This window comes from Ornithorhynchus anatinus, chromosome 8 (assembly GCF_004115215.2).
Source record: "Ornithorhynchus anatinus isolate Pmale09 chromosome 8, mOrnAna1.pri.v4, whole genome shotgun sequence".
Classification (NCBI taxonomy): Eukaryota; Metazoa; Chordata; class Mammalia; order Monotremata; family Ornithorhynchidae; genus Ornithorhynchus; species Ornithorhynchus anatinus.
Window position 1 is genome coordinate 44,492,244 of NC_041735.1, and position 16,898 is coordinate 44,509,141.

Sequence of the window (16,898 nt, forward strand, 5' to 3'; positions counted from 1 at the left end):
GCTCTCCATCATCTTGCCCCCTCCTACCTCACCTCCCTTCTCTCTTTTTATTGCCCACCCCATACATTCCGTTCCTCTGCCGCTCACCTCCTCACAGTCCCCCGTTTGTGCTTGTCCCACCATCGACCCCTGGCCCACGTCCTACCGCTGTCCTGGAATGCCCTCCCTCCTCACATCTTTCAAACTATCTTCCCCTCTTCAAAGCCCTACTGAGAGCTCACCTCCTCCAGGAGGCCCCCCTTTCCCTCTGCTCCTCCTCCCCTTCCCATTCCCTCCTCCCGCCCTCTGCTCTTCCCCCTTCCCCTCCCCCGAGCACTGTGCTTATTTGTATGTATTTTTTATCACCCTATTTATTTTGTTAATGATGTGTATATCTCTATGTTTCTAGTTAGCTTGATGATGCTATTTTGTTTTGTTTTGCTTTGCTGTCTGTCTCCCCCATTTGGACTGTGAGCCTGTTTTGGGGCAGGGATTGTCTCTATCTGTTGCCTAATTTTACATTCCAAAAGCTTAACACAGTGCTCTGCACACAGTAAGCGCTCAATAAATATTATTGAATGAATGAATGAATCAATCAAGGAAATTATAGATATCTCCTCAAATGCAGTAATGATTTATTTCTACTGCTGTTACTTCTATTTTAATCTGAATTTAGAGAATTTAGAGACTTTTTAAAATCAGTATAATAATTTGAACTTATCAATCAGAATAGGAGCCATTGACACTACGCTTCCTTAACGGTTTGGGATTGGAAAGGGAGTCCTTCAAAAACAGATCCTATTTTATATAATTTTGGCTTTGAACAGAATTAATTTGAAATTACTCTGCTTATGTAAAGAAAAAAAACTAGACATTGTGGATAAAATACTTCCTGGCGAAATGCACTTTAGAAAAATCCTTACCTCACTCAAAACAAATTCCTTTTAGTAAATTAAAACTCTGATGTCCCTGATGATAGCTAGTTGCTTGTTTCTGGTACATTTTACAAGGGGCTTAACACGTCTAGGCAGTACTTTCCTCAAATGGAGGAGATGGCACTGCATTTAGAAATATCCACAATATTTAGTAAGTATAAAAACTAGGTTGAGCTTTTTTTAGTCCCTCTAGTAATAATAAGGAAAAGACTAAAAACTCAGTTTAGTCTTTCCAACGGGATGATAAAAGGCACCAAATAGATGATGACAAAACTAATTTTACTTACTTTGCCTTTTTCTGTCCTAGTCAAACACATAATGTGCAAACCTCAGAACTGTAATGGAGTTTTTGTGAATCTATTCCCAATTTACTTGAATTTAAAATGAAACATACTAAGTCCTCTGCTGTTTCACACTAGCTTTCATTTTGGATATTAAGGAAATACTTTTGTAGTGCATTTATGTTTTGGAAGAAAAATGAACCACAGGAAAATAATTCAGATTCATACCAATATGGCAAAAGTAGGATCATTTCAAATTGTTGGATTCTGGTAAATAAGAATTTACTGAGAGAAGCAGATCTTAGGAGTATAAGTGTCTAAGGATCTAAGCATTAGGAAAGCAGTAGTGGATAGATAATGGGCCTGGGTGTTAGCAGGACCTCGGTTCTAATTCCAACTCTGCCACTCGTCCGTGTGACCTTGAGCAGGTCACTGAATTTCTCTGTCCCTCAATATCTCATCTGTAAAATGGGGGCTTAGACTGTGAGCCCCATGTGAGACTGGAATTGTGGCCAACCTATCTTGCAGCTACCCCAGCGCATAGAATAATGTTTGACACATAGTAAGCACTTAGCAAATACTTTCATTATCATTATTCCAATACTAAATTTAACAGTGCAGGAAGAAAAACTCGATGTATCTCGATGTGTTTGGAAAGAGAAAGCAAAGCAAAACTTGGACTGCTGCACCAAAGTCTTTCAGTTGGGCTTGCCTATATGAGGAATCTTATTTCACCTAAATTTTCATGATCTTTAAAATGTTTTCAATTCTCTTAGGAGCTCGATTTCATTTTTAATCAAAATACAAGCTTGCCGTCCAAAAATAGCAAGGTACTGTCATTTTCTCTAAGGGTAGTTGGGAAAAAATGTTTTAAGATGCCTGATGTGCTTTGTGATTTGTAAATCACAAATGAAGGGCATTTATATAATGAAGCATTGTCCTTGACTCATCTGTCTCATTCCACCTGCATATTCAGTTTGTCACCAAATCCTGTCAGTTCTACCTTTCCAACACTGCTAAAATCCACCCTTTCGGTCTCCATCCGTACTGCTACCACATTGATGTAAAGATTTATTCAACAGTATTTATTGAGCGCTTACTATGTGCAGAGCACTTATCATATCCCCCTTGACTGCTGCATCTGCCTCCTAGCTGGCCATCCGGCTTTCTGTCTCTCCCCACTCCAGTCCATACATCACTCTCCCGCGTCTATCATTTTTCAACAAAAATGTTCTGCCCATGTCTCCCCACTCCTCAAGAACGTCCAGTCATTGCCCATCCACCTCCGCATCAAACAGAAACTCTTTATCATTGGCTTTAGGACATTCAATCACCTTCTACCTATATCCCTGTTCTACTGTAGCCCAGGCTGCACATTCCACTCCTGCAGTGCCACTTTACTCATTTTATCCCAATCCCGCCTATCTCACCATCAACCCCTTTCCCACGTCCTCCCCTAGCCTGGAACTCCTTCTCATTCCATGTACACCACTCTACCACTATTCTGACCTTCACAGCATTACTAAAGTTACATCTCTTCCAAGAGGCCTTCCCCGATTAAACCCTCTTTTCCCTTACTTGCTCTCCTTTCTGCATCATCTATGCCCTTGGATCTGTGACCTTGGGACAGCACTTATATATAAATCTTTATATATTACAAATTACTATTTACTCATATTAATGTCTGTCTTCCCCTATAGGCTGAAAACCTATTATGGACATGGAGCATGTCTGCTAATTCTTTGTATGGTACTCTCTCAAGCACTTAGTACAGTAAGCACTGAATAAATGCCACTGATTGATTAAAGCATCAATTTTATAACCTCAAAACACCAAAGATTAAATTCTTGTTAAGCATTTAAGTATTCAAAACAGGAAAATAATGGAATAAGTTGCCAATTGGTTATATTGCAATGTCATCACTATGCATTATCAATAGTGGTATATTTTAAATGATTTCTAAAGTCTGGGTTAGATGCAAAGTAATCAGGTCAGGCAAAAAGCCTTGTCCCACATAGAGCTCACAGTTCAAAGAGTAGGGTGAACAGATATTTAATGCTCATTGTATAGATTAATAAATGGCATCTATGAGGTCTTTGTGAGTGAGGAATATGTCTGTCAACTCAGTTATACTGTAGCTTTCCCAGGCACTTGGTACAGTGACATGCACACAGTAAGTGCTCAATGAACATGATTGATCGAGAGTCAGAGAAGTCTAGTGATTTACCCAAGGTCACACAGTGGGCTAATAGCCAAGCCAGGACTTAAAAATAGAAATGCATTAGACAGGACCTAACCTCCTCTTTAGGTTGTGTTCAATAATGATATAGGAGAGACAGGTTATACAGAAAGAAGTACACCTTACACAATATGCTGCATTGGTCAAGCCTTCAGTGTGGCCTAGTGGAAAGAGCATGGGCTTGGGGACCAAAGACCTGAGTTCTAATCTTGGCTCCACCACTTGTCTTCTTGTCTTCTGTGTGACATTGGGCAAGTCATTTCACTTCTGTCTGCCTCAGTTCCCATTTTATGGATGAAGAAACAGACCCAGAGAAGGTAAGACTCTTATCCAACGTCACACAACAGACCAGTGATAGAAACAAGATTAGAACCTAGGTTTTCTGCTCCCTAGACTCATGATCTTCCCCCTAGGCCACACTGTACCTTCTGTCTATTGGCATCTCTATGGCAGCCAGAGCTGAAAGGGTGAGTGATGGGGGGTAGGTGAAGCTTCAGTTTCCTTTGTAGTATCCTGATTGTTGCTCCCCAAATCCCTAGGTGGAAGTTCACACCTCCTTAAAGCAGTGTTGTATTTGTATGGAAGCAGAAAAGGCTCTCTCTTGCCACTAAGTTGTGGGCATACAAATATATTAATGGGCCCCACTATTTTACAATTTTTTCACTTCACCAGCATCACACTGTGTTACATCACATACTGACCGTGGATTATGTAAGTACCAAAGACCCCACTGGTTTCAAAAGAACTAAGTGCCATGGTCTATTCAATGCATGAGGCGGATGAAGGCACAGCAAACTGTCGAGTGATACAGTGCATCTAAAGGGACCACACCATCGGGTGGAATGCTCATGTGCCATTTGTTGGGTCAACAAGTCTTCATACTAAATACCCAGAGCAGCAGAATGTGAGCAGTTGGATCGGAATACTACTGCAAAGTATTTCATTTTCCATGGCTTTTATGAGCATATACTTTTTAATTGAAAATATAATATTTCCTACACAGCACACTAGAATACTTTCTAAAATGTAAGTAATCCTTTGTTCAAAGGAATCACGGAAAGAAATAACATCCATATCCCTTTAGTGTTTTATGTGCACATTTGTCTCTGTAAGCAAACATATTAAGATGCTGCAAGACATACTGAAATGCTTGAATCATAGCATAAAAGCAATTGTATTTCTGTTAAAGAATGCCAAAAATTAATATGCAACTTTCAAGCTGCAGTTAAAATAAACCACAACACAAAACTCTACCAGAAACATGAACCACATAACTATTTTCAAATTTTAGATCTGAGGCTGTACTGGACCACTGAGACATTCATTTTATCAGATGAAAGGCCTGAAGAAACTCTTACATTTTAAAAAACACTCTTTCAACAGATGGGAATAGGAAATGGAATAAAACGGTCTAAGGACAGCATAGACAGTCAAACTGATCAGTACCTAAATTTCTCATAGTGCATAATGCAGTGGTTCTGCATTATCATTGGAGCATTTCCCAGCCTCTGTCTCCAACCTTTCCCATAGCTGTCCTGCTCTTACCAAATTTCCTGATAATAAGAACAATAACTGCAGTATTTGTTAATCACTTACCATGTGCCATGCTCTGTATGAAGCCCTAGAGAAGATTCATAAGAAGCAGTTAGGACACAGTCCCTATCCTATGAGGGTCTCATAATCTTAGGGAGACAACTGATGCACAGAGAAATTAAATGACTTGTCCAAGGTTATACAGCAGCTAAGTGGAGGAACCGGGATTAGAATCCAGGTTCCCCTGACTCAAGCCTGCCCTATTTCCAATAGGCTCTGCTGTTTCTTCTTCGCCTGCTGACTGGCTTCCTAAAGTTATCTTTCAGAGACACATTTATTATCAGAAATAATGTACTTAACTCTTATGTACTTAACTCTTCTTGCTAGGAAAACTAGTCCCAGCATTCTATGGTCCTTCCAGATCTCCCTGCCCTCACTCTGAGCCTCCCCACCCCACAGCACTTTTGTATATATGTCCATATTTATTATTCCATCTATTTTATTAATGATGTGCATATATCTATAATTCTATCTATTTATATTGATTGTATTGACGCCTGTCTACTTGTTTGGCTTTGTTTTGTTGTCTGTCTCCCTCTTCTAGAGTGTGAGCCCATTGTTGGGTGGGGATTGTCTCTATCTCTTGCCAACTACTTTCCAAGCGCTTAGTACAGTGCTCTGCAGATGCTAAGTGCTCAATAAATACGACTGAATGAATGAATGAACCTGCCTTCTTCTACATCTCCCCATGCCATCTCTACTCCCGGTGCCGTCCTCTAATTGCCAGTTTCTGCTCAGAGCTCCACTGTGAAGGGCCCCGTTTTTACTGCTGCAGACCTTGCTGCCAATCATTCCTGCTTCCTCTCTCTAACCCCTGCAGCTATAAAGCAGCATGGCATATTGGCCGGAGCACGGAGCTGGGAGTCAGAAAGTCATGGGTTCTAATCCCTGCTCTGCCACTTGTGTTCTGTCTGGCCTTGGGCAAGTCTCCTTGCTTCTCTGTGCCTCAGTTACCTTACCTGTAAAACGGAGATTGAGACCATGAGCCTCGCACGGCACAGGGACTGTGTCCAAACAGATTTGCTTATATCTACCCCAATGCTTAGTACAAAGCCTGACACACAGTAAGTGCTAAACAAAATACCACAATTATTATTTTACTTTTATTGTTCTTATTATTATTAAAGCTGAAGAGTGGAAGCTGACTGGGACAGGGATAGGGAGAGAGCAGGCAATGCTAGTGGAGGAAACAAGAGCAGAAAAGGATCAAGAGGATCCTCCAAACATCCCCCTCCTTTCCATCTCTGCTGCTGTCTGCTCTTCCCCTATCCTGCCCTAGCCCTCCAGCTTTATGGTTAGGAGAGCGGGGGCCCAAAGCAGAGGGGAAGGGACTGGACAGAATAAGCAACGGCAGGGAGTTCTACCATACTGGAGCCAAAAAAAAAAAGTTATAACGAAGATAAATTTATCCGAGAGAGGTGAGGGCATCCCAGAAAGATAGGAGTGAGCCAGGGGCATGAAAGAGGGTCCAGGAAGTCAGCTCCAGGGGGTAGGGAAGACTGGGCAAAGCCATGTCTCTGGTGAATTCGCTACAGCAGAGAATCAACTTCAACCCCTTCAATCATAGATTGTGCTGTCTATGCTTAGATGCTCTTGCATCCCCCAATCTGTCGCCTCTCTTCTCCCCTAATTTTTAATCCTTCTCCCACCAATCTCTCATGACCCCTTTTTGTCCCATCTGATTCTAGATGCTTCCCTCTCTTGATGCCTCTCCCTCATTTTCACTCTCTCCCTGACTTTTACTGGCTCTTTAGTCCCACCCAATGCACTCAATGGAAGACTCACTCCATCCCACATTTAAACTGCCAACCTTCTGTCATAGTTCTCCTTTGCTCATTTTGAAGGAAGCCTTTATGGACTGAAACCAGAGAAGAATGGTAACTGACGCATAAAACCCAGCCCACACCAAGGCCACAGTGACCCATGAGGGTGCTCTGAGGCCTTCCCTAGTTCTAGTGCAGCACTGTCTTTTGATAGAAACACCAGCCTGGATCGAGGTGGTCTTTGTAATTGGCGGTTGGTGCAGGTTGGGGTCCAGAGCACAAATTGTCTTCACTGTTGCTGCCTTTAGCTCCTACCCACAAGCCAGCCCTACTTTCTGGTGGACAGTGGTCAGACCAGAGTGGCTTCTTGAAACAGAAATGGTATGGAGACCGGGGCTATCATTTTCCTCTATTTCCCTCCCTGCATCTTCTTCAATGGAAAAAACTTTTTATGTAGAAAACACCATCATACCAACTCTGCCCATCCACCTAGAATCTCCATTCCTTTGCTATAAACAAAAGGTTTTCATTCTACTTTTTGTGCATTTCAGGATATTCCTTCTCACCCCCACTTCCTCCAACAACTTCATCTCTCTCTTCTCCTCCTCATTTTAAAGATTATTGTCCTACAGAAGGTAAAAATCACCTCACTTGATGGCAATCTCTGAAAAGACAACACAGATACTACCGATAACAATTTCTGATACAGATGTTCTTAAAAAAAAAGGACACTTCAAAGCTTTATAGACTTGTTTGTTTTGTTTTTGTCTTTTTTGAATGGTAGACCCGGACAGTCAAACCAGCAAGATTCCTTTATGGAAATTATTTCTCAGTGAATATCTCTGAAAATATCTTTTCTATGTGACATTTTAATGTGCCATAAAGCGCTAACGGATTTTATTCATGCAAAAAAAACAGCCACAGAGGCCTAATGGGGAAAAACTGTGGAGTCAATGACATACTCTCACGCTGCAGGAGCACAAGATTTATAACCTAAAGCAGCCATGGCAGAGCTGGTTGGGAGGCGGTTATCTGGAAAAAGATAGCTATCCATTCTAATAGCCCTCCCTTTGGAATTTGATATTTTCCAAGTGGAAAAATGCAATGGGTGAGCCTGAAGGAGCTAAGGTAAATTGTGGCTACCTAGTAGGAGGTTAATATCTCAACTCCTGGAAGCCAACAGAGTTCAAAGGGAAAACTGCAGAATAATTAAGGAATGGAAAACAAAACCTATGAAAATAGATTAAACTTTTTAGGATTATTTAGTGCACAGGGGAGAAAGTAGACAGATATACCTTAAGTACAGGTTTTAAGTGTTTGAGAAATATCAACTTGTCCAACTATACACAAGGTAAAACAAAAGAAAATGCATTTAAAGGGAAGCTTGAAAAATGGTCTTCATCACAAAAAGGCTTCCGTATTTTTGTCCCTCACTGACCAGAGTTTCTGTTTTATACCTCACATTTGGAAACCCTACATTTTGTTTTGATCACTGCTCCTTTCATTGCCCTTGCACAAATTAAGTAATGGAATTGCACTTATAGTATAGGTCCACAGTGTCCCAAGAACTTGCTGTCTAAGCAAATTCTGGTATTATGGATGGGCTTGTTCTAATGACTATGGCTCAATTTGTGGTTTTAAGAGCTATAGTTTATCGGCTTAAACTCTAAGAAGATTAAAATTAATATTTGTGTTCGAGATCAAGCCCTACTGGAATTAACAGGTAGTTTGTTATTGCATGTCAGAAGATGGTCCATTTGAATTATTGATAGGGAAAGAAAAGCAATGAATTCATTATTTCTTCAAAGAGAACTACAAATTAATCTTTCATTTCTCCTTACAATGCTCTGAGCAATAACTGCTGTTGAGATGGCATTTCCAATAAAACATGATTTTCAAGAGCTCTGAACTTAGCATGGAAAATTAGTTCCATTAAAATACATCAGACCAGGCATGGTCTCAAATAAGAAAATGATTTTTTCACCAAATTAAAACAAAAAATTTGGATTATGGCTTGTTAAATTATAAGAAAGATAATGTGATACGATACTCAGCTGTACGGATAGACTATTATACTGTGATAAAGCACAGCAAAAGGCAATGGAAGGCATGGTGCTGGCAAAGAATTCATAAAGATAGCATAAAGAACAAGATGAGAAGGGAGTGGCAGTTCTTGAAGATTCTCTGCACGACCCTGGTGGAATCAATGGTGGTTGATTTTTCCTGGGGCCTCCCTTCTCTGAACCTCCCACAAAACAAATCTGAGAGCTTCCAGAGTACCCCAAGATCCAGGCTGATCCAGTCTGCCCCAGAAACAGACGTCTTGCCTAGGCCCACTTTGGTCCTCCCACTTTCCCCTGAAGTTCTAAACTGAAGCCACATCAGTGCCTGGGAAGCCAAGATTACACTTATCTGGCAAGTGCCCTTATTTGGTTTCAGTCACGAGAGATTAACCTTTATGCAAAGGTCCAAGAAACTCACATTAACCATCACCCCTCTGGCACACACAGCTTTTTGTGGTCCTCTCTGAATGATCTACTGTGCTTGGGAAATTTATCTCTGTTCTATTTGAATCCTAAGCATGGGAAATGTTACCTAATTTTCTTTCAAGAGACAGTTATTCCAATGAACCAGGTTTCCCAATTTTTTATAAAGAATGGGGCATTTTTTTGAGGATTAAAGGTCCATAAAAGAGGGAAATAATGGAAATAGTGTGTTGAATATTTTTCCATTTAATTATCTAAAGAGTTTCATCACTACCACAACCAGCTCAAGACATGATACATAGGTTTCCACAGGTTTCAGCAATGAATCACCTTCAAATCGTTCCCAGCAGGATAATAAATTATTTTTCAGGACTTGATTTACTTTCACTCATAACTGCAGTAATTCACAAGTGAATTCCACTGTATCTTTGTTGCTTATAAAACAAGCATATGTAAGCAAAAAAATCCACAATAAACTAGAGGTTTTTAGTAAGAAAGCACAGACAGATGGTTATTTTAAAGCACCTAAAATTCTGAAGCAAGAGAAACTCATGAGACGGCTGGGGGTGGGGAAGAGGAGAATATACACGCTATTCATTTAATATGATATATACATTTTCTACCAAGAGCCTTCAGCATTAAAATTGCAGCAAACTTTCTCATGAGAAGCTCAGATGTTAGAAAACAAGCATCATCGTTAGGCAGCTGGGTTATTGCCCATTTCACCTTCTTTCTTTGCACTGATAAGATAGTCTTATTGGTTCAGCTAAGGAGGATGGAGAGAAGGGGAATGACCAAACCTTATTGAGGGCCACTGATTCTGGTTTTATTTTACAGCAAGCAAAGATTCTGGGAAAAGTCAGCTATTTTTCTGAAACATCTCATTTCTTAGAAGGAGGATACATGCTATTTTAAGGTACAATGTCAGAAAAGAATTAATAACTTATGGTTATAATATACACCTGTATACACAGAGGTTTAAAAAATTGAGGTGCAAACTGGCAAAGACTGTCAAGAAAAATATACAAGTTCTCAGTACAGTATTCTTGCAAACAAGTGGGTATTAAATAAACGGGGCTGATGCTAAAAAATGCCAGTGACACACTGAAAAGGACAAAGAAAAGAAGTATGCATCTTTTCTTTGTCTTGAGTTGTCTCTCTCAAGTTCTTGAGAAATTTTAAGGTTAAGGTAAGTAAATGCTTTCCAACACTCAAAATACACAACTATAGTAAATGGGACTCTCACATACATGTACCCAAAACACAAGAAGTACCTTGTGTATTTTCTGAAACCCTTTCTCAACAGAGAGAAAGGTAATTTTAATTTCATCAGCACCCCAATAACATTGCCCATGAACACATTCATAAAACTTATGTTTTCTAATTTACATGAGTAAAAAGTGCACACAGTGAAGATACAGTATATATAATTAATATTGCCAAGATAAGTGTAATAGTAGCTGTGATATTTAGTAGTACTCCTGAGGCTTAGCACTGACAAATAATTTATTGAGAAAGATAGGGGAGAATTATTCCCTTGACCAATACAGAATTCAAACAATAAAGCCTTAAAGAGTTTTTAGAGTTTAATGTTATCTGTTCACTATACAACTCTGAATTACTAATTCTAGGTACATATTGATAATAGATAAATAGGCTCTCACACATTCCATTATAACTTTAGTTTTGCCATAGACCTGCTTCTGCTTTCTGATATCAGTTTAGTCCACATCCACCAGAACAGGCAGACAACCCTAAATATCACCTTATGGAAAAACCTACAGAAAACCTCAGTGCCTTACATTTAAGAATGAAACCAATTTTTCTATTTAAAGTTAGCTTTTCTAAAATAAATGTAGTGCTAATAAAAATACTGTGTTTCACTTACAATCTTTTGAGAAGTTCAAATCAAGTTACAGGCATTATCTATTCATTGTCCCAAAATCTGACACATGAAGAAAGGAGGCAGATAGTTTTCACACCTCATTATTGGGGGAAAAAACACAACTAAAAGGACATATGATTTGACCTCTAATATTAAGTTATCTCATTCATATTTAATATGGCTAAAATTGAACTTATCTTCCCACCCAAACCCTATCATCTGCTCACTTTCCCATCACTGTTGATGGCACCACCATCCTTCCCGTCTCACAAGCCGTTAACCTTGGCAGTATCCTTGACTCCTCTCTCTTATAGCTCCACATATTGAAGCTATCACTAAATCCTGTCAGTTCTACCTTCACATCATCACCAAAATCCACCCCTTCCTCTCCGTCCAAACTGCTACAATATTAATGTAAGCACTTATCCTAGCCCACCTTATATCAACCTCCTTACTGACCTCCTGGCCTCCTATCTCTTCCCACTTCAGTCCATACTCCATGCTGCTGCCTGAAACATTTTCCTTCAAAATGTTGAGACCATGTTTCCCCATTCCTCAAGAAACTCAAGTGGTTGCTCATCCACCTCTGCATCAAACAAAACCTCCTCACCACTGGCTTTAAAGAACTTCATCATTTTGCCCCTTCCTAGCTCACCTCATTACTATCCTTCTACAACCAAGCCCACACTTTTCATTCCTCTATTGCTAACCTTCTCACTGTACCTCAATCTTGTCTATCTCGCCACTGATCTCTTGACCTCATCCTACCTCTGGCCTGGAACATCATTCCTCCTCATTTCAGAAAGATAATTGATCTCCCCCACTTCAAAACCTTATTGAAGGCACATCTGCCTCCAAGAAGCCTTCCCTGATTAAGCCTTCCTCTTCTCTTCTCCCATTCCCTTCAGTGCCGCTCTTACCTGCTCCTCCATTCATCCTCCCTCCCATCCCCACAGCACATATGTATATATCTGTATATATCTCTAATTTATTTATCTATTTATATTGATGTCTCCCCCTCCAAACTGTGAGCTCATTGTGGACAGGAATATGGTTGTTATTATACTGTACTCTCCCAAGCGCTTAATACAGTGCTTTGCACACAGTAAGTGCTCAATAAATACAACTGAATGAATCATTACCCATCAATTATTTCAGGTATATATCTTGTAAAATAATCCAGTTTCCAATCCAAATCACCCTCGAGTATCTATCGTTGGCCTTATCATTATGTACTGACAGATCAGATACCCTCAAAACCCACAGGCAGTAATCAATCAGCGCTATTTACTGTGGGCTTAGTGTGGGCAGAACACTATATTAAGTGCTTTGGAGAGTAAAATACACATTTTCTGCCTATACATAATTAGAGTCTACAGGAAACTGCCCAAATTTTCTTTTCGAACTGGGTAGCTAAGAAAACTACAAGAAATATAATTAGGCTGGTGGTCCACGAGCAGCTCCAATAAAATGGTTCTCCTAATTCACTGGCAAAGATCAGAAACCTCATGAGGAAAAAGGAAGCCGAATAAATTAACAAAATCACAGCGAGGATTTTATTGAAGAGTAAGTAGTCAGCATTTGCTGAGCACCTATTATGAACCACACATTGCATCTCCCCCTAAGTCCAAACCCCACCTCACCATGATGGAGGGGGTAAAGAAGTCAAGTTAGGAGACAGGCGTCCAACACATGCCAACTGCAGAAAAAGGTTCTAATGGAAGAATCACCCATGGAGCTTGGTGAAGTGGATAGGCTCAGCAGAAAATCTGATGGCACTGTGCCACATTATCAGTTGTATTTTTTGAGCACTTATTGTGTGTAGAATACTGCATTAAGTACTTGGTAGAGTATAACAGAGTTAATAGAAACGTGATCAATCGGTCAACCGATTATTCAATGGTATTTACTCACTGCTTATGGTTTGTAGAGCACTGGAGTCAGCACTTGGGAGAGTACATTATAACAGAATTGGTAGATACGTTCCCTGCCCACATTGAGCTGACAGTCTAGAAGGGGAGAGAGACGTTAATATAAATTACCAAAACGTTCATAAGCACTGTGGGGCTGAGGGAGGGATGGAAGGAGGGTGCAAACCAAGGTCAAGGGTGATGCAGATAGGAGTGGGAGAAGAGGAAATGACGACTTAGTTGGGGAAGGCCTCTTGGAGGAGATGTGCTTTTAATAACGCTTTGAAGGTGGGGAGAGTGAGAATGATCATCTGTTGGATATGAAAAGGAAGGCCAGAGGCAGAATGAGGAAGATGGCACTTTTGCCACATTTGGATTCACACAAAAACCTTTTTGTGTGCACTTTGCAATGAGTTCCACTCCTGCCCACCTGCTTGCTCGGTGCACTCCATACCCCAGTGGGAACATGGGAGGCAAACCACCATCACTGACCATCCATTCTTTTCAGCTGGTTTTGGGTCCTGAAGTCTTCCTATTGAAATAGATAGTGAGACAAAGCAGCTTCTCAAGACCACACTCAAAACCAACATTGACCATGAATTAGTGATAAAACTCCACTGGTAAAAAAAAAAAGTGGACAATCAGTGCCCTGAGCAGCTAGCATAAGCCTAATTACGTCAGATGAAGGAGAAGTGATGGACAGCCAAAACTGAAGCATTGGAGATGATGAAGAAGTTTCTCTGACGAATTTTGTGCAACCAAGAGATCAAAATCCAGTGACATTTCTCCCATTCTAAATGCAGATCAATCACCACCACTGAGCAATTATGTTGCCTCCCAACCTGATGGGTGGAACACTTCAACAAAGTTCTCAACTGCCAATCTGGAGTCCTGGATACAGCTATAAAAGTGAAGAGGATATATTTTCTATAATTAACCAATTCAGGTTTCCGCCAATCACATCAGAAGAACTGAAGGCCATAAACTAAGCTTCGGATCACAAAGACTGCTACATATATTGCACGCTCTTAAAGTACTATTTCATTTTAATTCATCTTTTTTTCCAATTTCTCATTTTGACTTTAAAACTAAAGATGTGTGATCAGGCGTTTCAAATCATTTTATTGTGGCATGTAATATATCCTAGGAAAAAAAATCTGTTTAATGTGTGGCAAATAACAAGAAATAAAAATAACCTTTCAAGAAAGATCACACGCTCAGGAAATGAAATGATAGTTTTGAGAAATGTATGCCTTACACTTTATGACATTTTGGCATAGTACCAAAAGAAGGTTAATAATGCTAGCAAGTATAATCTAAGAAATACAAAGTTCAACTAGTCATATAAACATGTTTTCAAATGATACTTCTTTAGTTGTTAATGTTTTATTCATACTTCGGGATGTCGAAAGTATTCAAACAGTGTGCTTTTTTAGTGCCAAAACAAACCCTAAAAGGAATATCATGGCATCTTTTTGTATCTGATATGCTTATCTTCAGGGAGGGTTTAAGGGCATAGAACTGCCCCACAAATGAACAGCTTCCATGTTGGATGGCTAATCAGGTGCTTCCAGGAGTTTCTACATCAAACTGAACTATTAAATGTTATTAAATGATTTCCATTTTTATTTCTGAATTAGTTTCAACTGTGCTTCCTACAGTTAGTTATTTAGCGATTTCCATGGATAATGCTACTTGAGTGTTTGCTCTACTGAAAGACAGGACTGATAAGGAAAGGACGAAGCCCAGGCAAGGAAGAGTGAACATGTGGAGACGGAGAGTGCTTATAGTCTGGGAAAGGGTGAAGATGAAGGATGCAGGGGTGTGACTGATGATGGGGGTGTTGAAGAGGGGATCTGACCAGTCGTTCTCACTATCAGTGAGAAAGGCTGTGGGTGGGCTAGCTAATATGAGGGCATATACAGCACTGTGCGATAGTAGTAGCCATTCCCCAGTGGAACAGATGGAGAGCAACGGATGGACCAGGGTGTCGACTGACCCAACAAAAAAAATGTGAGGCCTCTCTCCAGGTGGGGCTGGAGGCAATCGCCTCTTTACCTCACTTTTCTCAAGCCTTATCTGCCTGCGAAGTTTCACTTTAAGAAACTGTAGAAGCACCAAGCTCAGAAGTTCACCAAGAAATTTATACGCTCCAGAATGCTTCAAACTAAAAAACATATCTTGAAATTAAATTAGTTGGAATTTCTCAGTTGTATTTAGAATGCAAATTGGAAATATTTTTCCCACTGGCACAGTTATTTAACTGCTGGTAAATCTTTGCTAAAACTTCACATTTAGTATCCATTTTCCTGAATATCTTTTTTTTTTAACATTTTATACAATTTCTATTTCATTTTCTCAAAAACAAACCACTCATCATATTAAAAAAACTTACACATATCTAAGAAGTCTCAAGAGCACAAGGATAAAATGACTGGACAAAAAACGACCATACACTTAAACTGTAGCACCATAAATGGGAGGTAAACTTAAATGAAAAAGATTTGGTGGAAATATGAGATGGCTGGTAATTCATTAGATAGATTTCATAGGAAGAGATTTCATATGCAAAGCTGAAGGTACTCGGAAAAACAAAGAGCTGCCCTTATAAGTGGAAGCAGGACTGCACCATGATAGAACCAAAGCAATGTCAAGCACAAAAATTACTGAAGGCCCCGGAATACGATGTCTAATTCCAGTGAGGTCAGGACAGTGAATATGCAGAATGAGGTCATAGAAGTCAATAAGAATTTCACCACAGTAAAAGGATTATTTCCTGTGCTCAGGAACAAAACCCAGCTAAAAATCAGTCAGAAGGGTACTGTTGTGTCAGAAGAGAGAGAGACCTACAGAGAGGAAGTTAAGAAGTAAAACCCATGGAACGCTTTTGCAATGAAATGTTTATCAGATTATAACTTTTGAACCTAGAGTCCTGTTTAATCTTCCAATTCTGTCCAGTGTGGTCAGTCAGTAACTGTGAGCACTCCTGAAGGTAATGCCCCATTCACTTGCCACCCTTCCTCTGGCCGCAATATAACTTGCATTTCTATTCAACTGGAATAGGACCACAAAAATGCATTATCAAAATTAATGACTATGAAATAAGTACTTTTATGATGCCCTATATATTAGAGATGACACTATTGATGGCAACTTCCTATCCAGGTCCACAGAGTGGCAGGCAGATCAATATAAGACTAACATACCCTATTATATTGATTTCCCTGAAGAATGGATTCTCTCTGCACTACTGGCTTTATCTCGCACAGGCTAGACTCTTCACACTCTGACTTTCAGAAAGCCTTTGTTCAAGAAGTGCAATCCTTCTCCCAATTAACAACTGTGGCATTGGTTAAGTGCTTATTATGTATGGGAAAAGCAGCAAGGCCTAGTGGAAAGAGCATAGGCCTAGGAGTCAGAGGACCTGGGTTCTAATCTGCTTTGAACCCTTGACATGTCACTTAACTTCTCTGTGCCCCAGTTTTCTCATCTGTAAAATGGGAAATCAATTCTGTTCTCCCCCTTGTCCTAGTCAGGACAAGGACTGTGTCTACTACTTATCTGCTCCAGTGCTTAATACAGTGCTTGGAACATAATAAATGTTTAACAAATATCACGATTATTATCATTATATACCAACAACTGTACAAACACTGAGGTAGATACAAGATAATTGGGTTAGGCACCTAGCCCACAAAGGGCTCCCATTCTAAGGGAGAGGGCGAGTAGGTATCTAATTCTCATTTGACAGAAGAGGAAATTATTCATTTCTCCCTGCCAGACTGGTCTACCCCCTGCTAATTCTCAGTAGTCCACTGCAATTTCAC

At 40.0% G+C, this 16,898-nt stretch overlaps 1 protein-coding gene across 1 annotated transcript in view; it reads right to left on the reverse strand.

Annotated features, from left to right (window-relative positions):
* The window catches only part of ZNF385D (zinc finger protein 385D), a 538,924-nt gene that overhangs the window by 394,318 nt on the left and 127,708 nt on the right, over positions 1–16,898 (reverse strand). The window lies entirely within an intron of this gene.